At 45.5% G+C, this 21,124-nt stretch overlaps 1 protein-coding gene across 4 annotated transcripts in view; it reads right to left on the bottom strand.

Moving 5' to 3' along the window:
- LOC137521024 (uncharacterized) overlaps positions 1-21,124 on the bottom strand; it is a 177,483-nt gene that overhangs the window by 111,996 nt on the left and 44,363 nt on the right. The gene's annotated exons all lie outside the window — the stretch shown is intronic.

Genomic DNA, 21,124 nt, shown 5'->3' with positions numbered 1-21,124 from the left:
GAAAACGTAGCCTAAGAATTTTGAATAAATCGATCATTTATTATCATTTGGTACAAATGACTAAAAAGGATTATGGGGTTGATTCACTAAAGGAAATAGCATGAATAACCTCTTGTTACTCACACTATTTCTACAGCGTGCTTTAAATGTATTGCGATGCACGCTAAGCGTGCTATTAGCCACGTAGCACGCGCATACAGGAGCGCATTCTGATTGGCCCAGTAGGCTGCCTGTCGCTAGACAAGCAGCCTACTGGGCCAATCAGAGTGCAGGGATCACGTCTTTTATAGTGATTGAATGCTAAGGGGCTCAGGGCAGGAGGAGAAGAGCACTCCTTATTTGCTGGAAAGAGGCTTTAGGTAATAGTGTTCGCTATGCAACACTACCCACAGCATAGTGTGCGCTACTGTGTATGCATGCGCTATGCAGCTAATAGCATGCGTAGCGGGCAGCGCATTAAATTTAAAGCACACTGTGGAAAAAGCGAGTAACAGGAGGTTACTTGTGCTATTTCCTTTATTGAAGTAAATGTAAAAAGACATTACCATACACAAATATTTCCCCAAATAAAACACTTTTATATCCCACCCTCCCAAAAATGCCCACATAAAATGTTTAATAGAAAAAAACAAAAAACATTACTATAAAAAAAAAAAAAAAAATATTTACCTAAAGGTCTAAACTTTTTAAATATCTATGTAAAGATGAAATATTTCTCTCTCTTTTTTTTTTATATAAGCTTGTAAATAGTGATGAATGCAAAACGGAAAAAATGCTCTTTTATTTCCAAATAAAATATTGTCGCGATACATTGTGATAGGGACATAATTTAAACGGTGAAATAACCATGACAAATGGGCAATTACAATACGTGGGTTTTATTTATGGTGGAATGTATTATTTTAAAACTATAATGGCCGAAAACTGACAAATAATGAATTTTTTCATTTTTTTTCTTATTCTTACTGTTAAAATGCATTTACAGTAAGGTAGCTCTTAGCAAAATGTACCCCCCAAAGAAAGCCTAATTGGTGGCGGAAAAAACAAGATATAGATCAGTTCATTGTGATAAGTAGTGATAAAGTTATAGGCTAATGAATGGGAGGTAAACATTGCTCGGATGCATAAAGTGAAAACGACTGAGAGCTTAAGTGGTTAATGATTACTACCATTCAAAGCATTTATAGAAGTCATTATTATAAGCACAGGACCAATAAAGAGCTAATACCGCAGGTGAGGGAGGGTCCCGATGCGGTTGCAACCTCTGCAACTCCTATTGCTATGCCACTGACCCCTATCATCATGGCATAGCAGGCAGCTTTGGTACCGGTCTGCCTCACTAATTATCAGCTGGTCAAGGCTGTCTGTTGTTGCCATAGATATAAGAGAGAAAAGGGAGTCCTACAGCTCACACTGCTAAAGTTCAGCACCAAGGAGTTGACCACCAGTTCACACCCGGATCCACCAAAACTAAGTGCAGGTACATACAGCAAGTAGAAAGGATGACTGGGTCTCAAACCTGGATTTTGTGCAATTGTAGTAGCAATCATTTATTTCCCCATAGTAGCAAAAGACACAACGTTTCTAAACATTGGGCCTGATTCACAAAGCAGTGCTAACAGTTAGCACGCTGGTGAAAAGCCCTTTATCACGCCTAAACTCAGTTTAGGCATGATAAGTTTAGGTGTGATAAGTTTAGGTGTGATAAGTTTAGGCGTGATAAGTTTAGGTGTGATAAGTTTAGGCATGATAAGTTTAAGCACCAACTGCGTTAGCACCGCAGTGCACAGCTGATCAAAAGTTTTGCGCTAGCAAAGTCTGGTGCACTTTGCATAGAGTTTAATGGCGCTGCTTTGCGTGCGGGACTTTGCACGCTATCTACACTTATCTAAACTTAGCATGCCTAAACTTATCACACCTAAACTTATCACACCTAAACTTATCACACCTAAACTGGCTTTTCACCAGCGTGGTGCAATGGTTATCACGCCTAGGGCTCGATTCACAAAGCGGTGCTAACCCAGTTAGCACGCCTAAAAGACTTTAGGCATGATAACCATTGCACCATGCTGGTGAAAAGCCAGTTTAGGCGTGATAAGTTTAGGCGTGATAAGTTTAGGTGTGATAAGTTTAGGCATGCTAAGTTTAGATAAGTTTAGATCGCTTGCAAAGTCCCGCACGCAAAGCAGCGCCATTCAACTTTATACAAAGTGCACCAGTCTTTGCTAGCGTAAAACTTTTGATCAGCTGTGCACTGCGGTGCTAACGCAGTTGGCGCTTAAACTTATCATGCCTAAACTTATCACACCTAAACTTATCATGCCTAAACTTATCACACCTAAACTTATCACACCTAAACTTATCATGCCTAAACTGAGTTTAGGCATGATAAAGGGCTTTTCACCAGCGTGCTAACTGTTAGCACCGCTTTGTGAATCAGGCCCCTAAAGTCTCTAACTGGGTTAGCACCGCTTTGTGAATCGAGCCCATTGTGTCTTTTGCTACTATGGTGAAATAAATGATTGCTACAATTGCACAAAAATCCACGTCTCAGACCCAGTCATCCTTTCTACTTGTTGTTGCCATAGACATAGGCGTTAAACAAATTTGTATGGTGAATGTAAAACCACCAACAAACACATTATTCTCCATCAAATTTATTAATCATCAGCGGCGTAGGGGACACGATCACAGCAGCCACTGTGCAACCAGGCCCCTGAGGGGCCCGCTCGTTCTCCCCACCTGCTGCCGCTGAGGGAGTCAGATACTCACTTTGTCTCGATCCACGTGCTGCAGCTGCAAACTTCTTCCTGTTCTTGTATTCCATCTCACAGTAAGAGTGCCCTCTAGGGGGTGCTCTTACTGTGAGATGAAACACAAGAACAGGAAGAAAATTGTAGCTGCAGCACGTGGATCATGGCAAGTGAGTGGGCTCGATTCACAAAGCGGTGCTAACCCAGTTAGAGACTTTAGGCATGATAACCATTGCACCACGCTGGTGAAAAGCCAGTTTAGGCGTGATAAGTTTAGGCGTGATAAGTTTAGGTGTGATAAGTTTAGGCATGCTAAGTTTAGATAAGTTTAGATCGCGAGCAAAGTCCCGCACGCAAAGCAGCGCCATTAAACTCTATGCGAAGTGCACCAAACTTTGCTAGCGCAAAACTTTTGATCAGCTGTGCACTGCGGTGCTAACCTAGTTGGTGCTTAAACTTATCATGCCTAAACTTATCACACCTAAACTTAACATGACTAAACTTATCACACCTAAACTTATCACACCTAAACTTAGCATGCCTAAACTGAGTTTAGGCATAATAAAGGGCTTTTCACCAGCGTGCTAACTGTTAGCACCGCTTTGTGAATCAGGCCCAGTATCTGATGACTGCTGAGCCGCTGCTGGTCCTGCTGCTGCGTCCCCCCTCTGCCTGGCTACCCTGGCTATCTATACTGAGGTATCTATTCCTTACTATCTATACTGAGGTACCTATTCCAGGCTATAGGTATCTATTCCTTACTATCTATACTGAGGTACCTATTCCTGGCTATCTATACTGAGGTATCTATTCCTTACTATCTATACTGAGGTACCTATTCCTATCTATACTGAGGTACCTATCCCTGACTGTCTACACTGAGGTATCTATCCATTGCTATCTATACTGAGGTACCTATTCCTAACTATCTATACTGAGGTATCTATCCCTGGCTATCTATACTGAGGTACCTATTCCTGACTATCTATACTGAGGTATCTATCTCTGGCTATCTATACTGAGGTACCTATTCCTGACTATCTATACTGAGGCATCTATCCCTGACTATCTATACTGAGGCATCTATCCCTGGCTATCTATACTAAGGTACCTATTCCTGACTATCTATACTGAGGCATCTATCCCTGGCTATCTATACTGAGGTACCTATTCCTGACTATCTATACTGAGGTATCTATCCCTGGCTATCTATACTGAGGTACCTATTACTGACTATCTATACTGAGGCATATATCCCTGGCTATCTATACTGAGGCATCTATTCCTGGCTATCTATAGTGAGTTATCTATCCCTGGCTATCTATACTGAGGCATCTATCCCTGACTATCTATACTGAGGCATCTATCCCTGGCTATCAATACTGAGGTAACTATTCCTGACTATCTATACTGAAGCATCTATCCCTGGCTATCTATACTGGGGTACCTATTCCTGACTATCTATACTGAGGTATCTATCCCTGGCTATCTATACTGAGGTACCTATTCCTGACTATCTATACTGAGGCATCTATCCCTGACTATCTATACTGAGGCATCTATCCCTGGCTATCTATACTAAGGTACCTATTCCTGACTATCTATACTGAGGCATCTATCCCTGGCTATCTATACTGAGGTACCTATTCCTGACTATCTATACTGAGGTATCTATCCCTGGCTATCTATACTGAGGTACCTATTACTGACTATCTATACTGAGGCATATATCCCTGGCTATCTATACTGAGGCATCTATTCCTGGCTATCTATAGTGAGGTATCTATCCCTGGCTATCTATACTGAGGCATCTATCCCTGACTATCTATACTGAGGCATCTATCCCTGGCTATCTATACTGAGGTAACTATTCCTGACTATCTATACTGAGGCATCTATCCCTGGCTATCTATACTGAGGTACCTATTCCTGGCTATCTTTACTGAGGTATCTATCTCTGGCTATCTATACTAAGGTATCTATCCCTGGCTATCTATACTGAGGAACCTATCCCTGACGATCTATACTGAGGCATCTATCCCTGGCTTTCTATACTGAGGTACCTATCCCTGGCTATCTATACTAAGGTATCTATCCCTGGCTATCTATACTGAGGCATCTATCCCTGACTATCTATACTGAGGCATCTATCCCTGGCTATCTATACTGAGGTACCTATTCCTGACTATACTGAGGCATCTATCCCTAGCTATCTATACTGAGGTACCTATTCCTGACGATCTATATTGAGGCATCTATCCCTGGCCATCTATACTGAGGTACCTATTCCTGACGATCTACACTGAGGCATCTATCCCTGGCTATCTATACTGAGGTACCTAATCCTGGCTATCTATACTGAGGTATCTATCTCTGGCTATCTATACTAAGGTATCTATCCCTGGCTATCTATACTGAGGTACCTATCCCTGACTATCTATACTAAAGGTATCTATCCCTGGCTATCTTTACTGAGGTACCTATCCCTGGCTATCTATACTGAGGTATCTATCCCTGGCTATCTATACTGAGGTATCTATCCCTGGCTATCTATACTGAGGTATCTATCCCTGGCTATCTATACTGAGGTATCTATCCCTGGCTATCTATACTGAGGTATCTATCCCTGGCTATCTATACTGAGGTATCTATCCCTGGCTATCTATACTGAGGTACCTATCCCTGGCTATCTATACTGAGGTACCTATTACTGACTATCTATACTGAGGTACCTATCACTGGCTATCTATACTGAGGCATCTATCCCTGGCTATCTATACTGAGGTATCTATCCCTGGCTATCTATACTGGGGCATCTATCCCTGACTATCTATACTGAGGCATCTATCCCTGGCTATCTATACTGAGGTACCTATTCCTGACTATCTATACTGAGGCATCTTTCCCTTGCTATCTATACTGAGTTACCTATTCCTGACTATCTATACTGAGGCATCTATCCCTGGCTATCTATACTGAGGTACCTATTCCTGACTATCTATACTGAGGTATCTATCCCTGGCTATCTATACTGAGGTACCTATTACTGACTATCTATACTGAGGCATATATCCCTGGCTATCTATACTGAGGCATCTATTCCTGGCTATCTATAGTGAGTTATCTATCCCTGGCTATCTATACTGAGGCATCTATCCCTGACTATCTATACTGAGGCATCTATCCCTGGCTATCAATACTGAGGTAACTATTCCTGACTATCTATACTGAAGCATCTATCCCTGGCTATCTATACTGGGGTACCTATTCCTGACTATCTATACTGAGGTATCTATCCCTGGCTATCTATACCGAGGTACCTATTCCTGACTATCTATACTGAGGCATCTATCCCTGACTATCTATACTGAGGCATCTATCCCTGGCTATCTATACTAAGGTACCTATTCCTGACTATCTATACTGAGGCATCTATCCCTGGCTATCTATACTGAGGTACCTATTCCTGACTATCTATACTGAGGTATCTATCCCTGGCTATCTATACTGAGGTACCTATTACTGACTATCTATACTGAGGCATATATCCCTGGCTATCTATACTGAGGCATCTATTCCTGGCTATCTATAGTGAGGTATCTATCCCTGGCTATCTATACTGAGGCATCTATCCCTGACTATCTATACTGAGGCATCTATCCCTGGCTATCTATACTGAGGTAACTATTCCTGACTATCTATACTGAGGCATCTATCCCTGGCTATCTATACTGAGGTACCTATTCCTGGCTATCTTTACTGAGGTATCTATCTCTGGCTATCTATACTAAGGTATCTATCCCTGGCTATCTATACTGAGGAACCTATCCCTGACGATCTATACTGAGGCATCTATCCCTGGCTTTCTATACTGAGGTACCTATCCCTGGCTATCTATACTAAGGTATCTATCCCTGGCTATCTATACTGAGGCATCTATCCCTGACTATCTATACTGAGGCATCTATCCCTGGCTATCTATACTGAGGTACCTATTCCTGACTATACTGAGGCATCTATCCCTAGCTATCTATACTGAGGTACCTATTCCTGACGATCTATATTGAGGCATCTATCCCTGGCCATCTATACTGAGGTACCTATTCCTGACGATCTACACTGAGGCATCTATCCCTGGCTATCTATACTGAGGTACCTAATCCTGGCTATCTATACTGAGGTATCTATCTCTGGCTATCTATACTAAGGTATCTATCCCTGGCTATCTATACTGAGGTACCTATCCCTGACTATCTATACTAAAGGTATCTATCCCTGGCTATCTTTACTGAGGTACCTATCCCTGGCTATCTATACTGAGGTATCTATCCCTGGCTATCTATACTGAGGTATCTATCCCTGGCTATCTATACTGAGGTATCTATCCCTGGCTATCTATACTGAGGTATCTATCCCTGGCTATCTATACTGAGGTATCTATCCCTGGCTATCTATACTGAGGTATCTATCCCTGGCTATCTATACTGAGGTACCTATCCCTGGCTATCTATACTGAGGTACCTATTACTGACTATCTATACTGAGGTACCTATCACTGGCTATCTATACTGAGGCATCTATCCCTGGCTATCTATACTGAGGTATCTATCCCTGGCTATCTATACTGGGGCATCTATCCCTGACTATCTATACTGAGGCATCTATCCCTGGCTATCTATACTGAGGTACCTATTCCTGACTATCTATACTGAGGCATCTTTCCCTTGCTATCTATACTGAGGTACCTATTCCTGACTATCTATACTGAGGCATCTATCCCTGGCTATTTATACTGAGGTACCTATTCCTGACGATCTATACTGAGGCATCTATCCCTGGCTATCTATACTGAGGTACCTATCCCTGGCTATCTATACTGAGGTATCTATCCCTGGCTATCTATACTGAGGTATCTATCTCTGGCTATCTATACTGAGGTACCTAGTCCTGATTATCTATACTGAGGTATCTATCCCTGGCTATCTATACTGAGGCATCTATCCCTGACTATCTATACTAAGGTATCTATCCCTGGCTATCTATACTGAGGTACCTATTCCTGACTATCTATACTGAGGCATCTACCCTGGCTATCTATACTGAGGTACCTATTCCTGACGATCTTTACTGAGGCATCTATCCCTGGCTATCTATACTGAGGTACCTATACCTGGCTATCTATACTGAGGTATCTATCCCTGGCTATCTATACTGAGGTATCTATCCCTGGCTATCTATACTGAGGTATCTATCCCTGGCTATCTATACTGAGGTATCTATCCCTGGCTATCTATACTGAGGTATCTATCCCTGGCTATCTATACTGAGGTATCTATCCCTGGCTATCTATACTGAGGTACCTATCCCTGGCTGTCTATACTGAGGTATCTATCCCTGGCTATCTATACTGAGGTACCTATCCCTGGCTATCTATACCGAGGTACCTATTCCTGACGATCTATACTGAGGCATCTATCCCTGGCTATCTATACTGAGGTACCTATTCCTGACGATCTATACTGAGGCATCTATCCCTGGCTATCTATACTGAGGTACCTATTCCTGACTATCTATACTGAGGTATCTATGCCTGGATATCTATACTGAGGTACCTATCCCTGGCTATCTATACTGAGGTACCTATTCCTGACTATCTATACTGATGTATCTATCCCTGGCTATCTATACTGAGGTACTTATTCCTGACTATCTATACTGAGGTATCTATCCCTGGATATCTATACTGAGGTATCTATTCCTGACTATCTATTCCAATGTACCTTTTCCTGGCTACTTATACTGGAGGCACCTGCTATTAATGTAGGATGGGGGTGCCCAAATTTCTGCATTGGGGCCCGAGGCTTGTAGCTACGCCACTGTTAATGATTTATATGACACCTAATCTTTCCTGATCAGTTTTGCATTCTTTTTTTCTGTATATTTCATCTGACTTTCATAACATCAATTAAACATATCTCCATCAAAGCTGTCATGTTCACAGAGGACTCAACCCAGCCATTTGGGAAGCAGTAGTGAGAGGCATGTGGAATCTGGGTTCTTGATTTCTTCTTAAAATATTGTTTTTCTGTCTCTCATGCCAGTGGCGGACACAGCCAGCAGTGGGCCCCTGTGCAAAATTGTAATTGTGGGCCCCCTATGACCTGCGGCGCGCATAGCGCGCCGCGGCAAAATATGGGCGTGGCTACAACCAAGCGCGCCGCGGCAAAAATTAGTGGACAGAACCTGCGGCGCATAGCGCCGCGGCAAAAAAATGGGCGTGGCAATGACCGGATGAGGGCGGAGCTAACTGTAACTTAAAGCGAACCCGGGGTGAGGGTTTATTTCCTTTTAAACAATACTAGTTGCCTGGCGGCCCTGCTGATCTATTTGGCTGCAGTAATAAACTGAATTACACCAGCAACAAGCATGCAGCTAATCTTCTCAGTTCTGACAATATTGTCAGAAACCCCTGACCTGCTGCATGCTTGTTCAGGGTCTATGGTTGAAAGAATAAGAGGCAGAGGACCAGCACGGCAGCCAGGCAACTGGTATCGGAGCAGTGCTTTTCAGCGCTGCTAGCTTTGGGCGCAGCCAGCGCCGCCATAGACTGTAATGGGAATCAGTCTATAGCGGCGCTCAGTGAGGAAGGTCGGCTCCGTCAGAAGACGGAGCCGAAGTTGTTTAAAAAACACAATAATTCGGCCTCCAGCAATCGCTGGAAGCCGAATTATTTCATTCCCCCACTATCCATGTCGGCCTGGAGGGGGAATAGTAATTAAAACGCCCCGGACTTGTGCAGAAGCAGGACCAGCCATTTAACAGCTGGATCCTGCGCCCAAGTCTACCAGCGCCGTATTCAAATGTACGCACTGGTATTGCTTAAAAGGAGAGAAATATGGCAGCCTCAATATTATTCTCACCTCAGGTTCCCTTGAAAAGTGCAACGCAAAGACAGTGGGCCCAAGTTTTGGTGACCCTTTCCCCAGAAAATTCACATAATTGTGCAGGTTTTCTCAAGAAAATACACATATATGCCCAGAAAATACGTGCAATCATGTCGGCAGATATGCCCAGAAAATACGTGCAATCATGTCGGCAGATATGCCCAGAAAATATGTGCAATCAAGTCGGCAGATATGCCCAGAAAATACGTGCAATCAAGTCGGCAGATATGCCCAGAAAATACGTGCAATCAAGTCGGCAGATATGCCCAGAAAATACGTGCAAACAAGTCGGCAGATATGCCCAGAAAATACGTGCAAACAAGTCGGCAGATATGCCCAGAAAATACATGCAATCAAGTCGGCAGATATGCCCAGAAAATACGTGCAAACAAGTCGGCAGATATGCCCAGAAAATACGTGCAATCATGTCGGCAGATATGCCCAGAAAATACATGCAATCATGTCGGCAGATTTGCGAAGAAAATACATGCAATCATGTGGCAGACCTGCCCAGAACATACACCTGCTAATATAAATAAAACAAAAACATTTACTCACCTGCAGCAGCAGACCTCCTGTCCCAGCCTCCATCCGGCGCGCAGCTCCCATGGGTGGTTGGGTGGATAGGTAGCCTAGTGGGTGGGTGAGTGGGTGGGTGGGTTGGTAGCCTGGTTGAGTGGGTGGGTTGGTAGCCTGGTGGGTGGGTGGGTAGGTAGCCGGGTGGGTAGGTAGCCTGGTGGGTGGGTAACTAGCCCGGTAGGTAGGTAGGTAGCCCGGTGGGTGGGTAGGTAGGTAGCCTGGTGGGTGCGTGGGTAGCCGGGTGGGTGGGTAGGTAGCCTGGTGGGTGGGCTGGTAACTAGCCCGGTAGGTAGCCGGGTGGGTGGTTAGGTAGGTAGCCGGGTGGGTGGTTAGGTAGGAAGCCTGGTGGGTGGGTAGCCGGGTGGGTGGGTAGGTAGGTAGCTGGGTGGGTGGTTAGGTAGGTAGCCGGGTGGGTAGGTAGGAAGCCTGGTGGGTGGGTAGGTAGCCGGGTGGGTAGGTAGGTAGCCGGGTGGGTAGGTAGGAAGCCTGGTGGGTGGGTAGGTAGCCTGGTGGGTGGGTAGGTAGGTAGCCTGGTGGGTGGGTAGGTAACCTGGTGGGTGGGTTGGTAACTAGCCCGGTAGGTAGCCGGGTGGGTGGTTAGGTAGGTAGCCAGGTGGGTGGTTAGGTAGGTAGCCGGGTGGGTGGTTAGGTAGGTAGCCGGGTAGCCGGGTGGGTGGGTAGGTAGCCTGGTGGGTGGGTTGGTAACTAGCCCGGTAGGTAGCCGGGTGGGTGGTTAGGTAGGTAGCCGGGTGGGTGGTTAGGTAGGTAGCCGGGTAGGTAGGTAGGTAGCCGGGTGGGTAGGTAGCCGGGTGGGTGGTTAGGTAGTTGAGTGGGTGGTTAGGTAGGAAGCCTGGTGGGTGGGTAGGTAGCCGGGTGGGTAGGTAGCCGGGTGGGTGGTTAGGTAGTTGGGTGGGTGGTTAGGTAGGAAGCCTGGTGGGTGGGTAGGTAGCCGGGTGGGTAGGTAGGTAGGAAGCCTGGTGGGTGGTTAGATAGTCGGGTGGGTAGGTAGGTAGCCGGGTGGGTAGGTAGCCGGGTGGGTAGCTATCCGGGTGGGGGGCCCGACTCCTATCCTCCCTCCCTCCCTTCCTTCCTCACCTCGGGGGGCCCCCTCCCGATATGCGCGGCGGGAGAGTGAGCGGCAAATGCAGGAAGTCTTCAGGGCTCTCCAGGCATCCGCTAGAGGCCCAGCCGCTGAGTCTCCAATATGTCTCCAACTGGAGACATATTGGAGACCAAGCGGCTGGGCCTCTAGCGGATGCCTGGAGAGCCCTTCCTGCATTTGCCGCTCGCTCGCTCTCCCGCCGCGCATATCGGGAGGGGGCCCCCGAGGTGAGGGAGGGAGGGAGGATAGGAGTCGGGGGGCCCCCGGGAATAAAATAATAAAAAAAAAAAAAATATTAAAAAAAAAAAAAAAAAGTACTTAATGCCATGGGCCCCTGAAGAAAACGGAACTTCAGGGGCCCTCGTGCGGCGGCACGGCCTGCACGGCCGTATGTCCGCCCCTGTCTCATGCAGTGGCGTAGCTAGAGATCATGGGGCCCTCAGATGTAGGCACCTAAGGAATGCCACCTGCCCCTATCCTATGGATATAAGTTAATTGGTTAATTTACATTTTCATGCAATTAACACTGCACATAGTTTATGGGCACTGACACAAAGTCAGAGGGAGGAGAAATATTCCTGACGATCTACACTGAGGCATCTATCCCTGGCTATCTATACTGAGGTACCTATTCCTGGCTATCTATACTGAGGTATCTATCTCTGGCTATCTATACTAAGGTATCTATCCCTGGCTATCTATACTGAGGCACCTATCCCTGACTATCTATACTGAGGTATCTATCCCTGGCTATCTATACTGAGGTATCTATCCCTGGCTATCTATACTGAGGTATCTATCCCTGGCTATCTATACTGAGGTATCTATCCCTGGCTATCTATACTGAGGTACCTATCCCTGGCTATCTATACTGAGGTATCTATCCCTGGCTATCTATACTGAGGTACCTATCCCTGGCTATCTATACTGAGGTACCTATCCCTGGCTATCTATACTGAGGTACCTATTACTGACTATCTATACTGAGGCATCTATCCCTGGCTATCTATACTGAGGCATCTATCCCTGGCTATCTATACTGAGGTATCTATCCCTGGCTATCTATACTGAGGTATCTATCCCTGGCTATCTATACTGAGGTACCTATCCCTGGCTGTCTATACTGAGGTATCTATCCCTGGCTATCTATACTGAGGTATCTATCCCTGGCTATCTATACCGAGGTACCTATTCCTGACGATCTATACTAAGGCATCTATCCCTGGCTATCTATACTGAGGTACCTATTCCTGACGATCTATACTGAGGCATCTATCCCTGGCTACACTGCCGTTTCTTGGGCCGTGCAGGGCGTGCAACTGCACTGAGCGCAGTGCGGGAGGTTGGAGCAAGGGGGCGCTGAATGAGGAGAAAGTGTCAGACTGAGCAGAGCAGGAGAGGAGGAAGAGGAAATAAGAGGAAGATGGTCGATTATGTGACCCAGCTCCTCTGCTACCACGCAGCAATCAGAGGAAGGGAAGTACCGCCCCAGCCCTTGAGGGGGAAAAGTGTTCATCCCATCAGGTATTTGTGAAGCAGCTGCTGAGACCTCTGCACAGAGGAGAGGGAGGATATCAGCAGGGGAACAATATAGAGCTGCAGCAGAGAGGAATCACAAGGCTATTGTGCTTGTTTCCAGAACATCCCACTCACATTGCAGAGCACATTAGAGTACTGAGAGTCTGAAGGAGTGCTAGTAAGGAAATCCAGAACGATGAGAGTAACTTGTATGTACTCTCACTCCCACCAGGTGAACTTTAGTGGGGAAGATTAATTTTGTAGGAGGAAATGGATTGACTGAGAATTTTTTTTTTAATGTATTGCATCAGGTAGGGGTGCTTTTTATGTCACACAGCACACAGGAGAGATGGATGAACTGAAGTTGTGGGTCAAGAAGTTTGGTATATGAGATTCCCCCACAGCTATAGTGATCAGGGCCGGATTTCTGGCAAGGCCACATAGGCCATGGCCTAGGGCACCAGAAATTTAGGGGTGGCTCAGTGAGGGGCAATAAAGCTATTCTATCTATCTACAAGGACAGATTTAATTTTCAAACTCCCTGTCCTGTACTTGTGTCGTCCCTGCAAGACCTGTAAGCTCTATCCTGCAGGTACACTTCAGCCTAACTCTCATAGTGACACAATGGTCCCATCATTAATGAGATAGCAAACATAACATAAAAGTTCTTAAGGAAAACATAATTTATAATCTATACGCATATTACTAAAATAGTCATTGTCTGTGACAACTGACATCCAATGATGGAAAGTAAGTAGAATTCTCATTGGGGAACACAGAGATAACAACCAAACAGACGGTATAATTGGCCTTGGGCGGTGAAAAGTACAAATCCGGCCCTGATAGTGATAGATGGGCATTCCTCTCTCTTGTAAGTCACTGTCTCAGCTCAGTGAGGAGGTGTTTCTGTGTGCACAGGGCTTACAGTTTGTAGTAGTGAGGACTATGGGAGCGCACAGGCAGTGAGCTGGGAAGATTTAATTTCACTTTGTTTGACCAGAGAGTGCAGCTGCATAATCTGACACCCTTTATAACTGTGGCAGCTTCTCCTTCTGGCTGTTTATAAAGAGAACCCGAGATGGGTTTTAAGAATGCCATTAGGACACAGAGGCTGGTTCTGCATACAATGGCCAGCCTCTGTTACTGTACTGTGTACCCCCAGGCACCCCCTGCTCTCTGCTGTCCCCCAGAAATCAAACCGCCGTGCTAGCGACATGCAGCGTGTCGCTAGCAGGCTGTTTACCTCTTAGTGCCTGTCACCACCATTCCCCTGCCTCTATAGCGCTGCTCCCTGTCTGCGTCCCTTCCTTACAATCAGCTTACGGAGGCGGGGATCTGTGCTATAGAGGAGGCGGGGAGCGGTGGTGACAGACACTCAGAGGTAAACAGCCTGCTAGCGACACGCTGCATGTCGCTAGTATGTTGGTTTGATTTCTGGGGGACAGCAGAGCGCAGGGGGGGCCTGGGGGGCACAGCATAGTAACAGAGGCTGGTCATTGTATGCAGAACCAGCCTCTGTGTCCTAATGGCATTCTTAAAACCCACCTAGAGTTCTCTTTTTAAAATGTACTAGAGATCAGTCACACTTACCGTTTTATACATACCCGGGGCTTCCTCCAGCCTCATGAGCACAGAACACTCCCATGCCGCCGTCCTCCGCTGCCTTCAGCTCCGGTATCGAGTCCCGTTAGTTTAGCCAGTCTGCGGAAGAGGAAGTGCTCTCTTTACGTATCTCTCCTGCTCCTGCCCAGTAGAGCGGACCCAACTGGAATCGGCTATTTTTGTTCTGAGAGCTGCAACAGCACCAGGGAGGATTGTGGGACGCTTCGGGGGAGCCAGCGCTGGATTGCCTGCAGCTACTGGGAGGGTGAAGCCTCATTGGGACCCTGAGGCTTCCCCTCCTGAGGTAAGTACCCCCCAGGGGATGTTTTTTTTTTAATACAGGGTCTCTTTAAGAAAGTGTAAACTCCTTCTGTACTTTTTTTTTAAAGCGTTTACCTCCAAACATCAATACCAAACTGCTACTTCACACCTCATCCTATTGCATTCAGACTGTTGCTCCCCATAAATCCAAGTCTCAGCTACACTGTCCCCTCAGAGGGGCTCACAATATAATTCCTACCATAGTCATATGTTTATGTATGTGTTGTGTAGTCTGTAGTGCTACATGCTATCTCCTCTCTGTAGTAGACATCCTTCCTTTTTCCCATTTCTGCTTATTTACACCCGATTTCCTGGCAGATCGATTCTTCCAAGCTGTGCCCCTATTTTGATATGTTTCCCAAAGCTAACCTTTTCAGTCAGTGTCAGATACTGTTTTCCTTTACCACCTATGGCTCCCGCCCATTCCTGCAACAGGCTGTTACCTCCACGCATAGCTGTGATACACTGCTGCCACCTCCACGCATAGCTGTGATACACTGCTGCCACAGCATTCTTCTGTGACACACTGCTGTGTTCCATACATTCCTAATGCAGCGCACCCCCCCCCCCCCCTCCCAAAGCATATTCCTGTAAAATTGCTGCTTTTCACATATGCCGGCCCTCCCATAGCATGCTAGAGGAAGCAGTCTGGTTGAGAATTTGCCATGTTTATAGTTTACTCACAACGTTGGTAAATCGTTAAATGGCTAATAACAAATAAGCCGATTGTGCTTGTACATTCCCAGACACTGTGCCAGCCAATTGTATCTTCCACCTGCTCCGTTATTCATTTAATAGAAAGTATAGCTCAGCAGTGTGCCTTCGTGGGCCTTGCTCCCCAAAACTGACAACCTAATGAATATACGTAAAGAGCAATATTGGTCAACCATGTACATGGACCTTAGGTCTTAGGTGGGGTGGTCAGTGAGGCCTTGGGTAGTGAAAAATACTAATCCGGCATTGGCTGAGGGAGTCTGGAAGCCAGCAAGTGGCATCACCACCTGTACTGGGGGGGGGCGTATTTTTTGACCCTCGCCCTGGGAGCAATTTGACCTAGAAACTGCACTGCCTGGCTATCTATACTGAGGTACCTATTCCTGACTATCTATACTGAGGTATCTATCCCTGGATATCTATACTGAGGTACCTATCCCTGGCTATCTATACTGAGGTACCTATCCCTGGCTATCTATACTGAGGCATCTAATCCTGACTATCTATACTGATGTATCTATCCCTGGCTATCTATACTGAGGTACTTATTCCTGACTATCTATACTGAGGTATCTATCCCTGACTATCTATACTGAGGTATCTATCCCTGGCTATCTATACTGAGGTACTTATTCCTGACTATCTAAACTGATGTATCTATCCCTGGCTATCTATACTGAGGTACTTATTCCTGACTATCTATACTGAGGTATCTATCCCTGGATATCTATACTGAGGTATCTATTCCTGACTATCTATTCCAATGTACCTTTTCCTGGCTACTTATACTGGAGGCACCTACTCCTGGCTATTAATGTAGGATGGGGGTGCCCAAATTTCTGCATTGGGGCCCGAGGCTTGTAGCTACGCCACTGTTAATGATTTATATGACACCTAATCTTTCCTGATCAGTTTTGCATTCTTTTTTTCTGTATATTTCATCTGACTTTCATAACATCAATTAAACATATCTCCATCAAAGCTGTCATGTTCACAGAGGACTCAACCCAGCCATTTGGGAAGCAGTAGTGAGAGGCATGTGGAATCTGGGTTCTTGATTTCTTCTTAAAATATTGTTTTTCTGTCTCTCATGCAGTGGCGTAGCTAGAGATCATGGGGCCCTCAGATGTAGGCACCTAAGGAATGCCACCTGCTCCTATCCTATGGATATAAGTTAATTAGGCAATTTACATTTTCATGCAATTAACACTGCACATAGTTTATGGGCACTGACACAAAGTCAGAGGGAGGAGAAATATTCCTGACGATCTACACTGAGGCATCTATCCCTGGCTATCTATACTGAGGCATCTATCCCTGGCTATCTATACTGAGGTATCTATCTCTGGCTATCTATACTAAGGTATCTATCCCTGGCTATCTATACTGAGGTACCTATCCCTGGCTATCTATACTGAGGTATCTATCCCTGGCTATCTATACTGAGGTATCTATCCCTGGCTATCTATACTGAGGTACCTATTCCTGGCTATCTATACTGAGGTATCTATCCCTGGCTATCTATACTGAGGTACCTATCCCTGGCTATCTATACTGAGGTACCTATCCCTGGCTATCTATACTGAGGTACCTATTACTGACTATCTATACTGAGGCATCTATCCCTGGCTATCTATACTGAGGCATCTATCCCTGGCTATCTATACTGAGTTATCTATCCCTGGCTATCTATACTGAGGAATCTATCCCTGACTATCTATACTGAGGCATCTATCCCTGGCTATCTATACTGAGGTACCTATTCCTAACTATCTATACTGAGGCATCTTTCCCTTGCTATCTATACTGAGGTACCTATTCCTGACTATCTATACTGAGGCATCTATCCCTGGCTATTTATACTGGGATACCTATTCCTAATGATCTATACTGAGGTACCTATCCCTGGCTATCTATACTGAGGTACCTATCTCTGGCTATCTATACTGAGGTATCTATCCCTGGCTATCTATACTGAGGTATCTATCCCTGGCTATCTATACTGAGGTACCTATTCCTGACGATCTATACTAAGGCATCTATCCCTGGCTATCTATACTGAGGTACCTATTCCTGACGATCTACACTGAGGCATCTATCCCTGGCTATCTATACTGAGGTACCTATTCCTGACGATCTATACTGAGGTATCTATCCCTGGCTATCTATACTTATCCCTGGCCATCTATACTGAGGTACCTATCCCTGACTATCTATACTAAGGTATCTATCCCTGGCTATCTGTACTGAGGTATCTATCCCTGGATATCTATACTGAAGTACCTTTCCCTGGCTATCTATACTGAGGTACCTATTCCTGACTATCTATACTGATGTATCTATCCCTGGATATCTATACTGAGGTACCTATCCCTGGCTATCTATACTGAGGTACCTATTCCTGACTATCTATACTGATGTATCTATCCCTGGCTATCTATACTGAGGTACTTATTCCTGACTATCTATACTGAGGTATCTATCCCTGGATATCTATACTGAGGTACCTATTCCTGACTATCTATTCCAATGTACCTTTTCCTGGCTACTTATACTGGAGGCACCTACTCCTGGCTATTTAATGTAGGATGGGGGTGCCCAAATTTCTGCATTGGGGCCCGAGGCTTGTAGCTACGCCACTGTTAATGATTTATATGACACCTAATCTTTCCTGATCAGTTTTGCATTCTTTTTTTCTGTATATTTCATCTGACTTTCATAACATCAATTAAACATATCTCCATCAAAGCTGTCATGTTCACAGAGGACTCAACCCAGCCATTTGGGAAGCAGTAGTGAGAGGCATGTGGAATCTGGGTTCTTGATTTCTTCTTAAAATATCGTTTTTCTGTCTCTCATGCAGTGGCGTAGCTAGAGATCATGGGGCCCTCAGATGTAGGCACCTAAGGAATGCCACCTGCCCCCATCCTATGGATACAAGTTAATTGGGCAATTTACATTTTCATGCAATTAACACTGCACATAGTTTATGGGCACTGACACAAATTCAGAGGGAGGAGAAACACAAGTTAATTAATGGTGAATACATTAAGTACCCACTGGGCCCCCTATTCTCCAGGGCCCCATAGCAGCTGTTATGGCTGCTATGGCTATTTCTACGCCCCTGCTCTCATGCCAATGCCTTGGCTTCAGTCATTTCTGAGCAAGACACTTGTGAAAAGCTTACAGTCAGGGCCCTTTTCCACCTGCAATCGCTAGCGTTCATGCTGAACGCTAGCGATTGCTGAATCGCAAAACCGGCGATTCCCCCGACGTTTGCGGCCGCGATTTTGCTATGCTATGCACTGCATAGCAAAATCGCGGCAATTATCGCTCCGCCGCGCGTTCGCGTTCCCGACAAAAGCGAATCGCGGTAGTGGAAATGACCTACCGCGATTCCTATGTTAAAAAGCAAACCGTAGCGATTGTAAAATCGCTAGCGTTTTGCGGTTTTGCGATTCAGCCAGCGCAAACGCGCTGGTGGAAAAGGGCCCTCAGTGTAGGCAGAACATCTCATCAGCATGCTCATTCAAGCTCAATGGGCAACAAAATATTATCAACAGGAAAACAGCAGGACAGCTTAAAGCGGACCTGAACCCAGGACTTCTTATCTGTTTTAAGAGATGAGCAACAGCATAATAACCTTTACAGAAAACATTTCTTTGTTGTTGTTGCTTTCAGAGCTCCCCAGAGTCGCTGATTTGTAGTTACGTTCTGGTTTCTTGGAAGCACATATAGGGTTAACCTCCTGTGTTTACATACAAGCACGAAGATATCCTGCGCTCCACGTAACTGCTGTACACTCAAAGGATGGCTCTCCTTTCACATTCAGCACCCCGCAGCGCTCCGACAAGGGTGATTTGGCAAAAGTACTAAAAGAAGATGAAGCGCGCCATAGTGCATTAAATGTGTAGGAGTTTTTATTAACAATTAAAAGTTATACTCACAAACATGAGTGATAAAAATCGCATCTCAGCGGACTGCCAGCTGCTTGACCCCGCAGTGGGGGATGACGCGCTGTGGCCAGCAGCGCGGTTTCCGATGACTGGGAATCCTCTCACTGGTGGGTGGGCGTCGCTGGAGTGTCAATCGGCGTGTGACGTCATTACGCGTTTCGGCGCTCAGCGCCTTCGTCAGATGACGTCTCACGCCTGTGGGGAGGAACTTATAGCGTCGCTCTAAAGGTCGCCTTGTCCCCTTTTTCCCTCCAGCTCACTCAATAATAGCAGAAATGTACACTAGATGAGGGTGGTGAGTATACCGTATAATAGGCATGGTCCATAGTAGGTTCCCCCACATTGTATTTACAACAATTTTCCCTTTCCCATTCCATCCTATTTCTCCTCCCCTTGGTCCCCAAGACATAGTCCCATGGGAACCCACACCTCCCCCCCCCCCCCCGCCGATTGACACTCCAGTGACGCCCACCCACCAGTGAGAGGATTCCCAGTCATCGGAAACCGCGCTGCTGGCCACAGCGCGTCATCCCCCACTGCAGAGGCAAGCGGCTGGCAGTCCGCTGAGATGCGATTTTTATCACTCATGTTTGTGAGTATAACTTTTAATTGTTAATAAAAACTCCTACACATTTAGTGTGTTTACATACAGCCTGTCTGAAGGGCACACCAAGGCACAGATCAGACAGGGCTGACAGATCAAAGTACAGTGATTTATAACTAGCAGATGAGGGAGAATTGGACAGCCTGTTATTTCTAAATACAAACAGAATGGGTTTCTCTCTGTTTTCCTTCTCTCCCATGGATAAGTTTAGGTCCTCTTTTTTTATAAATAGCATTTCTAAAAGAGAATACAAGTAGTAGCCTGTTTTCCACTCAGTACACCTTAGAAATGATTCAACACTTTAAATCCTTGCTTTGGAAATGATAGTCTGATTTATCTGGTGCAAAGGACACTAAAGCAAACATATAGTCATTGCACAAGGAAACCTATTAAAACATCTGTTGCATTACTTTTAACTTAAATCATATTGGTTGTTTTGGGCAACTATTCCAGATTTCTTGAAGCTTTGTCTGTGTTGATAGATCAAACCTTTAGTAGTCCGTAGTGCAAATCTAATACATTTTTTATACAACAGTTTTACTACTTGTCCTGGGAAGCATACCTATGAACATGCCGCCTTGAGATTTGGGCGCAGGATAAAGCAGACATACGGCTTACCCTGCTCCTGCACAAGTCCCAGCGGCGCTAATTACTATTCCCCCTCCAGGCCGCCATGGATAATGGGGGAATTATGTAATTCGGCTTCCAGCTATTGCTGACGGCTGCATTACAGTGTTTTAAAAGTAATTTGAGCTCCGTCTTTTGGCGGTGCACAAATTACTCCCTGAGCAAAGCTTTAGCCGTAATTCCTATTACAGCCTATAGTGGCGCCAGCTGCGCCCAAATCTTTCGCACTGTTTTAACAGCCTGAGAGGGGGGGGGGGGGGGGCTTTTGTGGTGACATCACCACTCTCAATTAGATGCACAAGTTTACAAGGGGCCGTGCGAGACCTTAATGGAGGTAGTTATTAGCTCTGCAGCAGACAGACTTAAGGGGCCCATACACAATTGATCAGAAATCGATTCTTTTA

Source organism: Hyperolius riggenbachi, chromosome 6 (genome assembly GCF_040937935.1).
Source record: "Hyperolius riggenbachi isolate aHypRig1 chromosome 6, aHypRig1.pri, whole genome shotgun sequence".
Classification (NCBI taxonomy): domain Eukaryota; kingdom Metazoa; phylum Chordata; class Amphibia; order Anura; family Hyperoliidae; genus Hyperolius; species Hyperolius riggenbachi.
The sequence above is the reverse complement of the archived record's forward strand: the minus strand, read 5'-3'. Positions and strand labels throughout refer to the sequence as shown.